At 35.9% G+C, this 18497-nt stretch overlaps 1 pseudogene; it reads left to right on the top strand.

Moving 5' to 3' along the window:
- The first annotated feature begins 13973 nt into the window (after positions 1–13973).
- On the top strand, positions 13974–16932 carry LOC119530482 (annotated as a pseudogene).
- The last annotated feature ends 1565 nt before the right edge of the window (positions 16933–18497 follow it).

The raw sequence follows: 18497 nt of genomic DNA, 5'->3' as shown, positions 1-18497 counted from the left end.
GATTAGATTTGCACAGAAATGCACCCCACCCAACTGTAGGTGATAACTCTGATGAGATATTTCCATGGAGGCATGGCCCCACCCAGTCAGGGTGGGCCTTGATCAGTGGAGCCATATAAATGAGATGATGGGCAGAGGGAACTCAGTGCAGCTGTAAGTGATGTGTTGAAGAGGAGCCACAGCCAAGAGGGACACTTTGAAGAAAGCACAGGAGTTGCAGATGAGAGATATTTTGAAGATGGCCATTGAAAGCAGACTCTTGCTCCAGGGAAGCTAAGAGAGGACAAATACCCCAAGTGCAACTAAGAGTGACATTTTGGAGGAACTGCAGCCTAGAGAGGAACATCCTGGGAGAAAGCCATTTTGAAAACAGAACTTTGGAGCAGATGCCAGTCACATGCCTTCCCAGCTAACAGAGGTTTTCCGGACACCATTGGCCATCCTCCAGTGAAGGTACCCAACTGCTGATGCATTATCTTAGACACTTCATGGCCTTAAGACTGTAACCATGTAACCAAATAAACCCCCTTTTATAAAAGCCAATCCATCTCTGGTGTTTTGCATCCCAGCAGCATTAGCAAACTAGAACAACCATCCTTAAGTTAAATTGGAAATTGTTCAATACCCTACAAGCACACAACATTCCTCAACAGTTATATGAACCGAATACCATATAAGTTTTCTTTAGATTTTAAAAAAGCCTAGACTTTATCGAGTTCCATTTTATTTAAAGGAATTTGACCATGATTAAATATGTCCTTTAAATTTGGACAGATTATATGGATTATGTTTCTGATATATTATTCCTTTGCTGTCATCAGTAAGACATATGTTAATTTTTTTCCAAATATTAGCTACTTTTTAAAAGTATATAAGTGATAAGAAAAAGAGAAAACACATTCAAACAATTGATGATTTAGTTCTTATGTGGATTTTAAGCTGTTATGTACCCCACAAAAGGCCATTTCTTTTACTCCATCCCTGTGGGGCAGACCTATTGTGGATGGGACTTTTGATTAGGTTGCTTCAACTGGAATGTGACCCACCCAATTCAAGGTGGGTCTTAATCCTTTACTGGAGTCCTTTATGCAGATTAAAGACAGGAAAAGCCCAGAGAGGTCAGAGAGAGCTTAGAGAAACACCCAGAGATTTTGTAGAGGAAGGCAAAAAAAAAGATGCTAAGAGAGGACCGACAGATGCTCAGAGAGTAGGCCACTGGAACCAGAAGCTGAAAACAGTGATACCTAGGAGCAAAGGCCCAGCAGATGCCAGCCATTTGCCTTCTAATGTGACAGAGGAACCCTGGATGCCAACAGCCTTTCTTCAGAGAAGGTGCTCTCCTGTTGATGCCTTAATTTGGACATTTTCATGGCCTTAAAACTGTAAACTTGCAAACTAATAAATCCCCCTTGTAAAGGTATATTGCATTCTGGCAGCTTTAGCAAACCAAAACAGTTCTGTTAAGTCATTTTCAGAATCAATATGATCCAGGTCCTTATTAGCATAAGGTTAATATATATAGGGAAAATTTATCTCTAGCATATTTATGAAAATACAATTAAAAAACTAACATTTTATTGATGGATTGTTTCTTTAGTGCTATTATATATTATGTTCAAAACATGACTTAAGGAAAAATATATATATATATTTTGTTATCTCATAATAGACTTACAACTTTGGAGCACTTCAATACCCATTCTAATGCTTAGTATAAGAAGTGTATAAAGGAAAAGTAAAATTCAATAATAAAATATTTTTGCTTAATGTATTTTTATAACACATATATATTGGTTACACAATTAAAATGCATTTTATTTCATGCTATTAAAATGCATTTTATTTCATACTAACAAAGATATCTTTAAAAGAGTAGCAAACTTCTTGATAATAAATGTGTCTTTTGCAAATAGAAAACATCTTAGGTTTTTTTTTTTTTATTGATAGCAATTTGGCTCTTGCATAAGTTAGTGTTTCCTGCTGTGCTAAACATTAATTCAGAAGGGATGATTGACAGCAACTTAGGTATTCAAAGACTAAATTGCATAGATCAGATTAGATTGACTTCTTTGCTCCCAGATATTCAAATAGGATATTTTTCTGATGCCCTCAAGAGGTTTCTGGAGATTGCAGTGCATTGTTGCATCTACTAATTGCTCATCATGTCTCTCAACTTGTGTGGAAAATGACACGACTGTTTTCTAGAATATAGCTCCTCTGCTGTTGGAGGAAATTAATTTAAAATAAATAATATGCATGTGTGTGTATGTAATAAATCAGTAAGATAGAACAATATTCATTAAGCTTTTGAAACATATTCATGAGCATATTTTCAAATATCTATAATTTTAAGAAATTAAGAGAAGTATACATATATACATATATTGCATATGTATATATAGTACAGCAATGTTCCTAATTATCTATAATATCTGTATCTGTAATAGCTGTAACATAGTATTTATAATATCTCCATAGTATCCATTTAGTGGATAAATTACATATTGTGCAATAAGTATTAACTCAGCAGGCCTCAATTGTCCAAACCCTGCATATTCTAAAGAAAGGTTTCTTGCTTGATACCTCCTGGGAGATAGCCTCTAAACCTTTGGAATATAATGCCTGATAATAGTTTCTTTGTTTACCTGGGGACTTAAATCAGCACAGATCATCTACATTAACAATGTGGCCAATAGTGTGGGGTTTGGGACACATGGTCTCAGTTTTACCTGTGAAGAGGTTGGAGAATGAGTAATGTGAGTGCTCCATGTCTGTGTTCAATCCCCGGGCATTAAGGCTCAGCTGAGCTTCTCTGGTTGGCAATACTGTATGTGTTGTCTCATATCACTTTGAGGAGAATTAAGCTCTCAGTTCTGAGTCCTTCTAGTGAATTATTGAAACTTAGGTCTTGGTGACCCCCAAACACACACATATACACTCTAAGATCTTTGTGAATTTCACCTCATACCTTCATAAAATTAAGGACTTAAGATCATATGAAATGCCAGGACTGCATAATATCTCTTTCCCTATGAATGCTTTAGAAATCATTCAGAATAAAATCAATCTGAGGGGGAATTCAAGATAAAAAAAATCCTCTATTCACATTGTGTCATGGCTTTTCAGAGATGACTAACACATCTACTGTGGAATGTTTACTTTTTAAATATTGGACATGATGGAGTATATTCTGAACTACATTGGCAGTTCTTACATGAGATTGGGGTGTATATCCACTTTAGTTACTATGAAGTCATTTTATGTGAATTAACCTCATGTCAAGGATATTTAAGATAATACATTATTTCCAAATGATAGCAGGATAAGTAGAAAATATTCAATATAATTCTTTAGCTGGAAATGGTTAGTATAGTCTTCAATAGCCAATAGAGGAAAAAAAATCTGTTTATTAAGATCACTTCACTCAAGCAGCTTTAAGTTAGTCTGACCATGAAAAGCCCTTGTTAAAATAACTTGCTTTTGCTGTAATCTCAACAACAAAAACTTACTCTCTGTTCCCAGGAATTTTCCCAGCATTGCCTGCAGTAAGATATGAGGGATGTAACCATATAGTCTCATAATCAGTACTTTGAAAAACAAGCCTGAATGAGGGGAGGACCTGAAGATAACAAGGAGATGCTGACCAAACAGTTTTCTCTTTATTTTTTTTTCCTTTCTGCTTCCTTCTGGCTTCTGGCCATTTCTTCCTCTGTTTGGGGTTATAAAAGCCCAAATAATTCTTCTCACTCTGAACTGGTCATGGAAAGCTTTTTTTTCCCTCCAGTTCCTTGTTGATCCATCTTCAATAAACTCACCTTCTCACTAAAGCAAAGAGACCTGTTTCTCTGTTTGATGCGGGATCGGGTGTGCCTGACTATTTAGAACCATGTTTTCTACAGTAACACAATGAATTTTCTTGGATATGGTTCCTCTGTTCAACACTTCAATTCACAATTATCCAAACTTCAATAAACAACTTTATTGTTTAATCTCAAAGAATCTCTATATAATATAAAGTATTTCACTAAATTAGACAAAGATAGAAATTCAAATATGATTTGAAGAGTGAGTTAGAAATGTTGGGAAAATTGTCAAAGCTTTTTGGAAAAATGAAAAAGTAAGAATAATATCCAACCTCTCCTGGTACCAAAAAATCAAGGTGGATTAAAAATATCTATGTCTATATCCTGTATCTGTATCAATATATAAATGGGAAAATTGAAAATATTATTTTTACCAACTTTAATTGGAAAAGGTCTTCAAAACCAAGAAACAGCAAACTTAAAGGAAAAAAATGATTATTTGATCATATAAAATAAAAATTTTATTGTAGTAAAAGGGTTATGATAAAAAATTCAATTTACAACCTAGGCAAAAAATATTTGCAACATTTACAACAGAAAAAGAAAATATCTGGAAATATGTAAATATTTCCTATCATTAATAATGGAAAAAATATGCAAAAATCATTACTAGACATTTTTCCAAAGAATAAGTGTTAATGGCCAATGGAATTTGAAAAAGTTGCTTAATCTGACTGTAATTAGGAATTATAAAAGAACAATGTATTATTTTTAATTGTATATGTTATCACCCCAATTACACAAAGGAAAAAATATGGAGGAGTGGATAGAGTACATATATGTGCACGTAAATAAAAGGAAAATCAGTTTGAAATAAAATGAATTTACTCAAAGTCATATAACAATTAGTGGTAAAACTAGAATTATCACTGGTACCCTTGAGTCTCAGTCTGGTATCAACCAACAAATAACAAACTAAGCTGCAAGGTAATAAAGGCATTTATTTGGGTCATAGAAGTGAAATTTGGAGAGATGCAGATTCAGGTAGCAACCAAATTGCATCTTGCCTTGGCATTTCCTGGCATGGGACTTCAAAGGAGAAGATTACACAGGTCATTTTTGGTTGGTGGATATTTGGGGTAAACTGTCTTTTAGACAAGAGAGTTAACTGAGTTTTTTATCTGTGGTTTGCTTATGGTGTCCAGATGTTCTTAGGGTTTTCAGGAACATTGCTGCTTGAGAGTTTTCATACTGTCGCAGTTTGTGATCTCAGGCCAAGATTTGCATAAGAATAATCTCCAGAATGACTTCCCTTCTCCATTTGACACCTGTTAGCCATAAGAAACTCTATCTTGTTTTATTTCTTTTAATGTGTATATTTTTAATTCAAAAATTGAAATTCTAAAGAGTTACAGATATCCTTGTGGACTAACTAAACATTTAGTAGTGGTGAAGCACTAATTTCATTTCACTTCTGATAACAGGAATTTACTTTTCAAATGAAAAACAAAAACAAAAACAAAAACAGAAAAAAACCCTACAATTGAAGAACCTGTTTTTTTGAACACTGCCACAATTTACCAAAATGAAAAGAAGAGAATTTTTATTACACTATTTCCTGCAGAGAAGGCACAGTTCTAAGAGCCATGCATTCATTAACTAACTTAATCCTCAGAACAACCCTAAAAGGTAAACACCCTTAATTATTACTCCCCTTTTATACCTGAGGAAGATGAGGAAATGAGTCTTCAAATAACTTACTTAAGGTAACAGTAGTAGTAATGACCAAGCTGAGATGCAAACCCAAAGAGCCTGAATTGAGTGACCTCATTTCTAATCAGTATTCTCTCTACCTCTTGGAGGGTAGAAATCCCTCTGAACTCCCTATGTGTCTTAGTAGATGCTCTTTTATGGCAACATGGCATAGAAGTAAATGCTTAACATAGTGCAGGTCACAGTGGGAACTAAATTTTTAAAAATCATTGTGCTCTTTTGAATTTGTTCCTGTTTGTAAGTTTATCTTACCTCCAGGACAGCAGGACCCATAAAAGTAGGACCTGGGTTTTATTTCCTTTTGGGTTTCCTAATGGGCCTAGCACTGTGCTTTTCCTATCATTAGTGCTTTTTAAACATGTGGTCAAACAATAAGTTACTGAATTAGTGGATAAATGGCTACGTGATTGTCACCAACAAATAAATAATTGAATAAAAATAAATAAATAAGTAAAAGGAAACACAATAAATAAATGAAGGAAGTACTTTTTTGTTATACAATATACAGTTCAATATTAGAACATAATTCCTTAATACGTCTTTAAAGATTTCCATTGAGAATATGGTATCAATGAGTTTTTGATTCCTGCTCTGTGTGTATGTGTACGTGTATGTGTGTGTTAATCTTAATAAATCTTGGATGCTTGGTCAGTGCTCAATATGATTATGGCGGCTTCAAGATTATGATATTCAGGAGAGCTTAGTTAGTTTAATTTTTCCCCTGACTTTAAATGTGGATGCCTCCTTTAGGTATCGTAAGTGAGGTTAATGAAACATTAACTTCCAATCCTAGATGGGACCATTTATATGCTAATTATTAAGCAAAGACAGTCTGAGAAACAAATACACAATTACACTCAAGGCACTTTTAAAAAACAGTGTCCTTATGGTCACTGTTACTTCTTAATTCATCTAGAATGACTTATTTTATCTACTTATTCCCCGTACAAGTTTTTCCCAAGTTAGATTACATTGGAGAGAAAGTAGGTTGTCCTATCTTTACTCCCTCTCTCTTACTTTATATTATTTATTTCAGAATACCCCACTTTTGTAGGGAAGAGTAAAACTTAATGGTGCTTAATGTTCTAAGAACCTGTCATTTAAATAGTATTGAATAAACAAACACTCTGTAGTTTTGAATCTTTATAATAATCATAATCATAATCATAATCATGTTTGTGATTATAGTCATTTTGCTTTTTAGCAGGCATCTTTATTCTGTTTAGTATTTTTAGGTACTCGTGAAAGGCATAATACCAAATATACTGCAAATACCTATCCAAAGGGATATGCTACTGACTCATTGCTACTGTTTGTTTTTATTTATCTTTCCCTCATTAAGGAATGCATGATTTTGTAGTGTCTGTGTTAGCAGAGCTCTGGAATGGAATCCCTGACCACTCACCAGCTGCAGGCAGGAACAGTAGTTTTTATGCTGACATTTTCAGTGATTCTTGACTACCATGGCATTTAGACTTTGGTCTTTTTGCCTTTTTAAATCCAAATGTCACTATTTTTCCTAATTTTCACTGCCTGGCAATGGCTATCATAATTCATGTGTACCTAAGCTAGGGTCTCTCTCAGAGCAATGGTATTGCCTCAACCTGGTAAAAATTATCAAAGCTTCACTTTGGATAAGAAGACATTTTTCACTTGGAGTTTTTGCTTAATAGCTGTTTTCAAGATGCCCAGGTGAGCAAGAAATTGTTGATTGCAGGACAGAGCTGACCTCCTTTCTCAAACTTGCCTCTTTTCCCTAGTCATACTGTTTAGAAGTGAGCTTTGATGTTTTCTTGCCCATGGCAGTCATAATAGAATTTTCCATTAAAATGCTAGAGCCATTGATAATTTGATAACTGAAGTGTCCTCCTCTTTATTCATTCACTCAGCAATCCTTTATTAAGCAGTGACCCTGTGGCTGATTGCAAAGCAGGTCACCACACTATGTGTTGCATGGCCTTGTCAACAGAGGTTAAATGGAGAGATTTCCTAGAAGTGACCTGTGTCTTAAATTTTTCCTAACAAAATAAAGTTAACTATTTAAAAAATATATTTTTTAATAGCTAATGTTACAGTGAAGAAAATGATTAAGATACTCAAAGATGCATCTTTGAAAGTAAACCTACCTTCCACTGCTATCTCTTAGCCATCTTGTCTTTACCTCAGATACAAACAACTGCCAACGTGTCAGGTAGGCTTTGGGCAGAGAACTTTATTTGTGGAAGGCCATTCCTGAAGCAAAATAACATGAGTTGGGGTGCGGGTGGGCGTGGGGGGTTCACATAAATGTGCTGGATAATGAAAAGAGATTAGAGGAATTATAGAAAGATGTTTCAGAAAATCTGGGAAAAATGTTGTTTGGGAGGGTAGGAAAATCTGATATGACAGCAGGCTACAGATGAAGATTAAGTCTGCATTTGAAACAGGTGTTTTTGTTTTTGTTTTTATTTTTTACAATATTTTAACCTTTCATTAATACACATACATTTAATATAATATCCATTAAATGTAATAAGATTAAACATGTATTTACTAAGCACTTAACAAATTCTACCTGTGTGTATACAAATATAAATACTATCTGGAGTCTTCCTTTCATAAATTCTTTATCTATTAGATGAGGTAAACAAACTAATCATGACACTATACAAGTATTTTTGTGGAGATAGACAAGACAGGCTATGGAAAAAACAAACTTACTCTTGAGAATAAAGTTATCAAGATATGTGAACTTGGCTTTGAAGCATGAGTTGGAGAAAATAAATGGGCATAGAAAGGTAAGGCATTCCAGAATTATTAACTGATAAAATACTACCATTATCTGAGTAATCCAAAGGTTTTTGGAATAATTGTAGTTAAAGACGATTCCTATGTTTTCATTTCTTGGAAGAGTAGAGTACTGGTATCACAAAAAATATTTAGATATAAATCACATTATTATTTTTATTATTAAATGTTTGCTTTTCTGTGTGATCTCTGTACTCACAACTACCATATTTTTGAGTACCTATTCTGTGTCTATCATCTGCTAGGAGTTTTACTTATATCACCTCAAATTCCCAAAATACATTTCCAATTTCAGAATTAAAATTCCTCTTTAAGAGTTGAGGTCAGTTGGGTGGCAGTTTGGATGTATTATATCCCCCCAAACACCATTATCTGTGATGCAGTCTTGTGTAGGCAGATGTATTAGAGTTGATTAGATTGTAATTCTTTGAGTATTTACATGGAGATCCACCCACCCAACTGTAGGTGATAATTCTGATTAGATAATTTCCATGGAGGTGTGGCCCTGCCCATTCAGCTGGGCCTCGATTTGTTTACTAGAGTACTACATAAGCTCAGACAGAAGGAGCAAGCTTGCCACAGCCAAGAGGGACACTTTGAAGAATGCACAGGAGCTGAGAGAGGAGTTGCAGCTGACAGAGACATTTTGGAGGCAGCCTTTGAAAGCAGACTTTTGCTCCGGAGAAGCTAATAGAGGACAAATGCCCCAATAGCAACTAAGAGTGACGTTTTTGAGGAACTGCAGCCTATAGAGGAACGTCCTGGGAATAAGCCATTTTGAAACCAGAACTCTGTAGCAGACACCAGCCATGTGCCTTCACAGCTAACAGAGGTTTTCTGAATGTCATTGGCCATCCTTCAATGAAGGTACCCCCTTACCTTGGACACTTTATGGCCTTAGGACTGTAACTTTGTAACCAAATAAACCCCCTTTATAAAAGCCAATCCATTTCTGATATTTTGCTTAATGGCAACATTAGCAAACTGGAACAGCTGGTAATTTTCCAAAATAATAACAATAGTTGTAATCGGAGAAGTCAAGATTCCAAGGCAGTTCTGATTGGCAGCAAAACTTGACCTCTTTCTTCTATGTCATTTTGTCCTACAGATTTTCTTCAAATATTTTATGTAGGGAGAAATTACATGCACACACATGCACAAATGCATGTTTTTTGTAGATATGGTTATTGTCCTTTGTCCGTATGTATGTGTGTTTGTGAGAGCATGTGTTTCTTTAGGAGAGTATAGGTCACAATATAAAGAAGAGTTCACTGTGCCACTGTTTATTTAATCTCAATAGAAGTTTGAGGTAGCACCTGCTTATTTTTCTGTATTTATTTTATTTCTTTTCTTATTACCATGTAAGTCAAAACCACAATAAGATACCGCTTAACACTTATTAGTATGACTATAAAAAAGTCAAATGATAACAAGTGTTGTCAAGGATGTAGAAGATCAAAACCCTCATACATTTTTGGTAAGAATGTATGTAATGTGGTAAAGCCACTTTGGAAACACTCCGGCAGTTCATAAAAAGTCAAGCATGGAGTTACCATATGACTCAGCAATTCTACTCCTAAGGATATACCCAAGAAAACTGAAAATTTTGCCCATGAAAAAACTTGTATCTGAATGCTCACAGTAGCATTAGTCAAAGAACCAAAAAGAAGAAACAGGCAAATGCCCATCAAATAATGAATGGATAAGTAAAAAGCAGTATATGCCTAAAATGGAATATTGTTTGGTAATAAAAAGGAGTGGAATACTAATAAATTCTACAAAATAGATGAACCTTGAAAACATTATAATAAGTGAAGTAATCCAGTAACAAAAGATCACATATTGTATGATTCCAATCCTTTAAATGTCCAGAATAGGGAAATCTATAGAGACAAAAAGTTGATTAGCGGTTGATTAAGGCTGGGAGGCTTAAAAGGAAATGAGTGTGACTGCTAATGAATATGAGGTTTCCTTTCAGAGTAACGAAAATTTTCCAAAATTCATTGTGGAAGACACACCCTTTGTTGATCATCATTCACAGCTGCAGCCAATTGACTGATGATTTAATAAACCTGCATAACTGTGAGTGTACTAAAAATATTGAATTTTTAACACATTAATGAGTGAATTAGAAATACCTTAAGGTTTGCTTTGTCTGAGGCCAATTTTGTTGCGTCAAGAATAGGGTGTCTGAGTTTACTTCAGGTCTAAGACTATAAAATGATGCAGGAGAGTGACGAAAGGTGGGGATGTGCTGTAAGACTCCATAACTGGTAAAGTTATTACTGAGAAAGATAATCAAGGAGATATTTCTAAGGTGCACAGTAAAACCACTGGACTTAGAAACCCTAAGGTATCTAACTAATGAATGTTCACCAGTGGGATATCTTGAAGGATATCCCAAGAGGAAATTAATAAAGAAGGGCCCAGAACTTAAAGATCTCTTTAAAAAAAAGAAAAAGAAAAAAAGAAGGGTAGTAGTGATGATAGGACTTATCAGCAGGGAAAAGTAACAAATTTTATGTAGAAAGAGGGAAGATGGATGGTCATTATGATCAGTATGAATATGACGTAAACACTTCCAAATACCAAGACAAAGACTCTCTGTCTTTGTCTTGTCCTCCTACTCTTAATGTCACCTCTATTAAAAGAAAAGTAATTTCACTTTCTGGAAAGAAAGCTCCGAGGAGTGGAAAGTGATGAGAGCTGTTAGTTAGGGTTCCCTTGGGAAACAGAATCAATGAGAAATATCTATGAATATAGGATTTATAAAAGTGTCTCATGCAACTCTGGGTATGCACAAGTCCAGATTCCATCGGGCAGGCAGCAAACTGGCAACTCCAATGAAGATGTTCGATGAACTCCTCAGGAAATGCTTTGCTGGTCAGCTGAAGAAGAAGAAGGTCCTCTGTCTGTCTCACTTAAAAGTCATCAACTGATTGATTGGATTAAATCCAGCCAACTGCATTCTCTCATTGTGGAAGACACACCCTTTGTTGACCATCAGTCACAGCTGCAGCCAATTGACTGATGATTTAATAAACCAGCCTGTTGTTTTATTAACCAGCCACAAATGCCTTCGCAGCAATGGTTAGACCAGAGCTTGCTTGAACAGACAGCTGGGTTCCATAACTTGGCCAAGTTGACACATGAACCTAACCATCACAGGTGCCCTAGGAGAAGTAAGAGCTTCTACCCATGAGGCGAATCTCCTGCCCAGGTAAAGTGAATGTGAGGTTTTATAGTATGACGTTATCCACAAACAGGTGTTCACAAAGACTATAGTCATCACATAAACATAATCACACACACAGACATACACATACACTTCCCAATAGTTAGACGAGAAAACAGGCTTGGCCTCAGGGAGGTGGAGGTGACAAACTTTATACTCTGTTGAGGAAAGATGTCAGAAAAAACTGGGGGATTTAAACATCCATAGTTTTTTTTTTTTTTTTCCCCAGTGTTGTAGATTGAATTATATTCTTAATCTTAATACACATTCCTGTGAATGTGAATTTATTAGTAAATAGGACATTGAAGTTGTTATTTTTTAGAGGGTAGATGTTGAATAAGCATCATGTATTTTTAAGTCAGAAATTCAGTACAATGGACCAGCTGAGATTTATAATTATAAGTTATCATCATATAGATTTTATCAAGGCCATTGGGCACTCCAGTGTTGAGTGGATTTAGGGAGAAGATGAGGAAATAACAAGGGAGATGGAAGGAAATCAAGAAGAATATGAAAGAAATGAAACAAGAAGAGTGTGATACTTTAGAATTTTGAGTGAAGACAACATTTCAATGACAAATGATCAATTTAGGCAAATGTTAGTGATAGGACAGGTAAGATGGGGGTTAAAAATAGACCATTGAATTCAGCATGTTTGAGTTTATTGTTGACTTTTATAAGAGTAGTTGTGGTAGACTAGATATTTGTGAATGGATAAGATCAGATAGGAAGTAGATGAGGAATAAAAGGAATCAGAGTGTATGGACCCCCTTTGAGCATTTGTGCTAATAAGGAAAAAAAAAATGGGAAAATGGGGTAGCTGAAGAAACATCAATAAATTTATTTTTAGAAAAAAATAATATCAAGGTTTGAGGCTTATAAGAAAAATGCTGTTTGATAAAGATTCTGAAGGAATGTGTACTTGGACACAGGCAGATGAGTAGATACAGTGATGAGAGTTTGAGAATGTCCTCTTCTAATTGCTTCTAATATTTAACTGAGAACACAAGCAAGGCTGTCACATGAGAATGAGGAAAAAGAAGGATGTTTTATGGGTTTATATGCATAAGAAGGATGCAATCATTGAATAGAATGAAAGAGTCAGTGGATTTGATAAAAACAGTATAACTGCTTAGCAACCTTATAGATCAAGTCCGGGTTAGTGGACACTGATTTAAAATAATGTCAGTGTGTTTACACATTTTTTTCCAGCCAGATTCTGCTAAGCAGTTGAAAAAAAATGTAGTGGATGAAGATTTTATATCAAAAGGGAGTTCCGTGAAGTGAAGAATTGTAGGTAAGACAATGTTTATAATGATTGCCTATGTAATTTAAGCTAGAGAAGAAGGAAAGTTGAGAAATGAGGTATGTGGGGATCCAGAAAACACTGGGAGGATCAATAGATTGTGGAATTTAGAAATTATGGAATTGAGAAACTAGAGAAAGTGAGCTATTAAAATATTTGCTTCTTCTATTTGCTTTTCTATTCCTACATTATTTTAGTAATTTATTGCATTTGTTGTAAGATCCTTATATTCATTTTAGTAAGAAAAAGGTCATTTATAAATTCAACACAAAGATGTTTAATTTTCTCATTAGTGTATGAAGTCTTCCTTTACTACTCCAGTTTTCATCAACATCATTATAAATTTATTTATACAGCATTTGAATTTTGAGCTGAAAAATTTAGCACTTCAATTCATATTTTCCAATATTTGCCAATCAATAGTAACATTTGGTTCTTCTTACTTGTGTAGAAAATTTCCTAAGGACATAGAATATGCCTGTGCTTATCTCTCTGTTGAAAACTTTTCAGTCCAAATCAACACACACACATATGCACATACACACACAGATAACTAGTCTCTATACACATACACACAGGTTTTATTGGCTTACAAGACACTGACTTATTTTTCTCTTAAGAGCCATGGCTGCAAATGTAGAAAGAAAATATTATGAGGCAGTGACAGTCAAGGGAACATTAATTGATTTGAAAAATATGTTGAATTACATGAGGCATGCAAATGAAAAGGTTGAAAATATAACAAAGAGGTGATTAGACATTAGGCATTCATCAACAACCCTGAGGACTTGGGAAAGGTTGAGATTCCAAATACAAGTGAAAGAATTAGTCTTTGAGAGGAGAAAAGGTTCTTCTTCTATTCTAATTTGCGTCTAAAAGAATGGTTGGGTGAAAATTAAATGAAGTTTACTTTTTTGGGTGTAATAGATGCAATTTGAAACTACCAGATAGCCTCAAAGTTTTCTGTAAAATAACAAATGATTTTGAGCTGCTGTTAGCCTTCAGATTACATAGTGTTTCCTTCTGATAGACCTTCTTACCTAGGTCTGAAGCTCTTTAACTCAGATGGATGATTGATAGTAACAAAGAACTGAAGCAGACATTAAACTTTTCCTACTGTGAAGAAGAGACTGAGAACAAAGAACAGAAGAAAGCATGAGAGAATAGGGAGGCCCAGAGACAAACCCCAGAAAAGTCTGAATTTCAAGCTCCAGAGGCAAAGTTTACCAATCCCCAAACCCCTGAACCCAGCATAGTTCAGGGAAAAGACATAGGAAATCCAGATCAGATTTCTGAAAACTCCAATGTTAGACTCGCTAAAATATCCTGAAACACGGGCACTACCGGACAGCAGGAGAATGTTGCTGCATTCTGAAAGCCCTTTTATTCCTGAAAGTCTACTGAGACAGTCGGTGATTTCTTCAAAGGGAAGGTCCCCTCCCGAGGCTCTAAGCATTTGTGCCTCACACCTGTTTCCTCCACGAATGAGATGACTTCATTGGCTCTGGTCAACATTAATCCCTTCCCACCATAGTCCAATAGAAAATTATTCCTTCAGTCCAATGGCAAGAGGAAAACCAGAGGGGAGCTTGAAGAAGCTGGTCCAGGGGAAGGCAAGGTAGGATAAGGGCTGCCTGCCAAGAGATGTGTCCTATGAGAAACCAATATGGATTCTCGCTATGAAAAATAATTCTTGGAGGTAGAAAAAATTGGAGTTAGAGAATTTGGCACAATCTACAAGTGCATTAAGAGACTGGATGGATGTGTTTGTGCAATAAAATGCTCTATAAGAACTTTTGTGGGATCATCAAAAGAGAATTTGGGTTTGCGTGAAGTTTATGCTCACACAGTACTTGGGCATCACCCCCACATGGTACGTTATTACTCTGCATGGGCAGAAGATGATCACATGATCATTCAGAATAAATACTGCAATGGTGGGAGCTTGCAAGCTGCTATATCAGAAGGCAAGAAGTCTGGCAATCATTTCTAAGAGCCAAAACTCAAGGACATTCTTCTACAGATTTCCCTTGGGATTAAGTATACCCATAACTCTGGCATGGTGCACCTGGGTATCAAACAGAGTAACGTCTTCATTTGTCATAAGATGTAAAGTGATTCTCCTGTAGTTCCAGAGGAAATTGAAAATGAAGCAGATTGGTTTCTCTCTGTCAATGTGATGTATAAAATCAGTGACCTGGGCCAAGTGACCTCTATAAGCAAACTCAGAGTGGAAGAGGGAAATAATCACTTCTTGGTGAATGAGATTTTGCAAGAGGATTATCAACACCTTCCCAAAGCAGATATCTTTGCCTTGGGGTTAACAATTTCAGTGGCTGCAGGAGAGAATCATTACCCACCAGTTGTGTTGAATGGCATCATATCTGCTAGGATAACCTTCCAGACATTCCTCAGAAGCTCTCAGAAAACTTCCAGTCTGCTCAAGAATATGATCCACCCTAATGCAGAACATAGACCTTTTGCAGAAGCTCTGACCAGAAATTGGCTTCTCTAGCCCTGCCTGGGGAAAACTGAAGAGCTCCACCAGCAGCTGAATTGGAAAAGTTCAAGAACCCACACCGGAAAGGGAACTGATTGAAGCCCAGAGACCCAGTCCCCCAAGAAAAATATCCATCAAGGTTACCGTGGGTTCTCTGGAGCCCACACAGGAGCAAAAAGCACCCAGATATCTGGTACGAGGTAAGAATGCAAGGACTTCAAGCTTTACCTGTGGGAAATCTTTTTTTTTTTTAGTTTTATTTTTTATTTATTTATTTTTATTTTTAATGCAATTTTTTTGAGATATAATCACATAACATACAATCATTCGAAGTGTACAATCAGTTGTTCAGAGTATTTTCATATAGTTGTGCTTTCATCATCACAAACTTTGAATATTTTTGTTACTCCAAAAAATAAAATGAAAACTAAAATAAAAAAGAATATCCAAAACATCCCATTCCCCTCCTCTTCCCATTGTTCACTTACTTTTTTTAATACAGTTTAATTGAGATGTATTCATACACCCTACAGTCATCCGCAGTGTACAATCAATTATTCACAGCAACATAATACAGTTGTGCATTCATCACCAGAATCAAGTTTTGAACCTTTTCCTTACTCCAAAATAAAAATGAAAGCAAAAAAGATCACCTACATCTTTCCATCCCCTCCATCTCACTCTATTCTTCATCTAATTTTTGTCCCCCTTTTTCCACTCATTTGTCAATATATTGGATAAACAGAGTGCGAGCCACAAGTTTTCACAATCACACAGGCACACTATGCAATCTACATAGTTATACAATCATCTTCAAGAATCAAGGTCACTGGGTAGCAGTTTGACAGCTTCAGGTATTTCCCTCTAGCCATTCCAACACACTAAAGACTAAAATGTGATTATCTATATAGCACATAAGAATACCCTCCAGAGTGACCTCTTGACTCCATCTGAAATCTCTCAGCCACTGGAACCCTACTTTGCTTCATCTCTGTTCCCCCTTTTGGTCAATAAGAGCCTCTCAATCCCACAGTGCTGGGTCCAGGCTCATCTCCAGGAGTCATTTCCCACATTGCCAGGGGGATTCACACACCCCTGGCAGTCATGACCCACGTAGCAGGGGAAGGTAGTGAGTTCACCTGCTGAGTGGGCTTAGAGAGAGAGGGGGCCAAATCCGAGCAAAAAAGAGGCTCTCTGGGGGGAACTCCTAGAGACAATTATAAGTGGGCTTAGCCTCTCCCTTGCAGCAACTAGCCTCTCAGTGGAAGGCCCACCAGATCCAGGGCTCGGCCCACTCAATTGGCAGTCCTCAATGTTTGCTGTTTGCGGGAAAATCAGCAACAACACCTGTGGGAAATCTTGAGGGAACAGTTTTGTTTCCCCTTTCCCATTCTCCATAAGAATTTTTTACACCAACCATTCTTCTACTGTATAGATTCCAGAAATATTGTCCCAGCCTTCCTGTTACAAAATTGAAATTGAAACATTAACCAACTTGAAAGCCCAAAGATTTCAAAATCACTCCTAATCCTAAAGGTATTCAGGATTAGGATTATTATTTTTATTAGGAGACAAAAAACAATTGTCCCAAACATAATAATTGGTAGCCATTTCTCTTCTCTTTTGTTATATTTCCAACACCACTTTTCCACAATATATGCACTTCTCACATCTGCTCTAAAAAAGAGAAAGTGTGGGCCTCTGAATTGAAAGAAGAAAAGGAAGTAGCCCTGGGTGCAGCTTATCAATTAAGAGGTTGTTATTGCCAATTATCCACCAAGGATCCCAGGGCTCTCACTGGACATAGAAAAGAATAAAACTTGGTTTTGAATTAATGTAACAGCTTATGAGAAAATTTTCCTGTGTTTCATCAGTGTTTCCCATGTTATATGATACGATTCCTAAAAGAGAATTCCTAGCCACTTTCAACTAATGGTTTTCCTAATATATTTTCTGGATGGAGATAATTCCTTTCCTGATATTTTATTTATTAAATAAATGGCTTCACCGGTACATGAGGTAGGTAGAAATAAGACGCCATATAACTTGAACATTTCTGAGCTGGCTGTTAACTTGTCAGACAAAAAAAAAAAAAAAAACAAAAACAAAAACTGGCAACAGAGGCTTTGAGGGGAATTTGACTTAGCCATTCTCCCTCAGTCTGTTTGCCCTGATTCTCTTGTGGCTGTTATGACTATTTTTTTAATTTTCTGGATGTCACCAATTTCTCTTGATCTTATAATCAGAATTTAGCTTTGTTTCCTGTGATTTTATCATATCTTATTTGAATCCTTTTCTCTGTATATATTTTTAAATAAAGGTTTTTAATCTTGTCCAAAGCCAAATTAAAAAAAAAAAAAAAAAGAAAAGAAATGAAATGATTTCAAGTTCAACAAAATGAGTTGGGTGGAGAAAATGAGGTTTTGGGGAGACGGGAGAAATTTTGAAGTATCCGATAAGGGAAATGGAGAAGACTTTTGAATTGCAAAGTATAGCTATATATCTGGACAGAGTGAAAAGCACACTATATAGGTTTAAGTTCATGAACTTATATTCACTCTAGTTAGGCACTTGTGTAAATTATATCCCATTAGGTCTCAACAGTCCAGGAGGAGTAATGGAAGGGCATCAGGTAAACCCATTTGAGTATCAAGGGTCTACTGGTGGGTGAGGGAACTGAGGATATTAGCAAGAAATTGCCTGAAGGGATAGACTCTGGGAGTGGATTTGAAAGTGAGGACCAAGATAGAAGTGGAGTCTGATAGGTTATATAAAAAGAAAGAACTAAGAATTCAAGGTTTGAATACATAGAAGTAAGAGAGAGAACAGATAGCAGCTGGAAGAGGAAGGTAGGAAAATGGAAGACTATCATTCATAGTGGAAATTTTGATTTTAAGCTCTTAAGTAATGGAATCATTGTGAAGGCAATGCGATCCATTGTATTGTAGTGGGGTGTAGATGACCAAGAATTTGGAGAAAACAGTCACATATAAGCACTTTGAAGAATTTCAGTAAATATTCTTTGGTTGATCATAAATTAGTCTTCAACCTACAGATATTGAAAGTTAAGGGGACAATGTTCAAAGATTTTTA

The sequence above is a fragment of the Choloepus didactylus genome, chromosome 3 (genome assembly GCF_015220235.1).
Source record: "Choloepus didactylus isolate mChoDid1 chromosome 3, mChoDid1.pri, whole genome shotgun sequence".
Classification (NCBI taxonomy): domain Eukaryota; kingdom Metazoa; phylum Chordata; class Mammalia; order Pilosa; family Megalonychidae; genus Choloepus; species Choloepus didactylus.
This window is presented reverse-complemented; position numbering and strand designations above follow the sequence as displayed.